Consider the following 1,954-nt stretch of genomic DNA (forward strand, 5'->3'; position numbering starts at 1 on the left):
CATCCTGGCCGCACGCAGTGCGTGCCTCGCGCGGGTAAGTCGCCGGCGCAGCGCCGCAGCTCCCGACCCCCGCGTACGGGAATAGTTGAGGGCCTCAGCGGGCCGCACCGACCGAGTCCGACTCGGGCCGGGGCGCAGATTCCCGCTTGGGTGACCGAACGTTCTCTGCTCGGGCCGGAGGGCCGACGCCCGTCCCCCCCCGTCGTCCCCCACGGACCGCCTCCGAGGCCACTTCGCACGGCTCATCCTCGGCTCCCTACCAATGCTTAATCGATGGGGCCGCCCGGCCGGATTCGCGCCCCCCTGTCCACCGCGAGTCTCCCCAGACTAACCCGAGTTACCGCCCAGCTCGCCTAACCTTGCACTCGCTCTGCCAAACGGTCGTGTAGTCGGCGGGCCGTCCTACGGGTCGCCCTCCCTCCCCAAACGCGCGGCGGGATAGCGGCAAGGCGGCGGCGGCGGCCAGCGGCGTCGGGGCGCTCGCACCGGAGAAGAGGCGTCTTACGAGGCCGGGCGCAGCTCCCTCTCGTTTACTTGCTGAGTAGCGGCGCTCGAAGGTTCCGCGGCGAGCGCGGCTCATCCCATTGAATGTCCCTGCACCAGGCTCCATCGAAGGGCCGCCCGGCCGGATTCGCACCCCCCTGTCCACCGCGAAGTCCCCTCGACTAACCCGAGTTACCGCCCAGTTCGCCTAACCTTGCATCGCCCCGCCAAACGAGCGAGTTGTCGGCCGTCCTGCGGGTCGCCACCGGCCCCAAACGTGCGGAGGGATAGCGGCAAGGCGGCGGCGGCGGCCAGCGGCGTCGGGGTCGACCTAGCACCGGAGAAGAGGTGTCTTACGAGGCCGGGCGCAGCTCCTCTCGTTTAGGGGTCCGCGAGGGTCGCATTCGAGGTTCCGCGTCCTCGGCTTCGGCTGCGCCGGGTCCAGCCCGATCCATCTCACCCCGCGGCAGCGTCAGACCACCTAGAGCCCCCGCGAACCGCGGCCGGCGTCCGGAAAACAGTCGCGCGAGCCCCCGCTCCGGCGGGCCGGCGAGCGAGAGGCGCTACCCAGCCACCCTCTCTCCTACCTGGTTGATCCTGCCAGTAGCATATGCTTGTCTCAAAGATTAAGCCATGCAAGTCTAAGTGCACACGGCCCGTACAGCGAAACTGCGAATGGCTCATTAAATCAGTTATGGTTCCTTTGATCGCTCCTCAGTTACTTGGATAACTGTGGCAATTCTAGAGCTAATACATGCAAACGGGCGCCGACCTCCGGGGACGCGCGCATTTATCAGACCCAAAACCCACGCGGTGCCCGGGCGCGCGGGCCCAGGGGTCGCGCCGGCGTTCACGCGCCGCGCCGCGGCCCTCCGCGCGTCCGGCCCGGCCTCCCTTGGTGATCCTCGATAACTTCCAGCCGATCGCCGGCCCTCCGCGGCGGCGACGTCTCATTCGAATGTCTGCCCTATCAACTTTCGATGGTACTTTCTGCGCCTACCATGGTGACAACGGGTAACGGGGAATCAGGGTTCGATTCCGGAGAGGGAGCCTGAGAAACGGCTACCACATCCAAGGAAGGCAGCAGGCGCGCAAATTACCCACTCCCGACACGGGGAGGTAGTGACGAAAAATAACAATACAGGACTCTTTCGAGGCCCTGTAATTGGAATGAGCACAGTCCAAACCCTTGGGCGAGAACCCATTGGAGGGCAAGTCTGGTGCCAGCAGCCGCGGTAATTCCAGCTCCAATAGCGTATCTTAAAGTTGCTGCAGTTAAAAAGCTCGTAGTTGGACCTCGGGACGCGAGCTGACGGTCCGCCGCGAGGCGTGCACCCGTCTGTCCCGGCCCCTGCCTCTCGGTCCGCCCCCGGGATGCCCTTGACTGGGTGTCCCGCCCGGGGCCCGAAGCGTTTACTTTGAAAAAATTAGAGTGTTCAAAGCAGGCCAGCGCCGCCTTGCATACCGCAGC

At 65.6% G+C, this 1,954-nt stretch overlaps 1 pseudogene; it reads left to right on the forward strand.

Annotated features, from left to right (window-relative positions):
- Nucleotides 1-1,067: 1,067 nt before the first annotated feature.
- On the forward strand, nucleotides 1,068-1,954 carry LOC147037271 (18S ribosomal RNA; annotated as a pseudogene; the record flags this gene model as incomplete).

This window comes from Syngnathus leptorhynchus, unplaced genomic scaffold (genome assembly GCF_054491065.1).
Source record: "Syngnathus leptorhynchus isolate UIUO unplaced genomic scaffold, UIUO_Slep HiC_scaffold_244, whole genome shotgun sequence".
NCBI lineage: Eukaryota > Metazoa > Chordata > Actinopteri > Syngnathiformes > Syngnathidae > Syngnathus > Syngnathus leptorhynchus.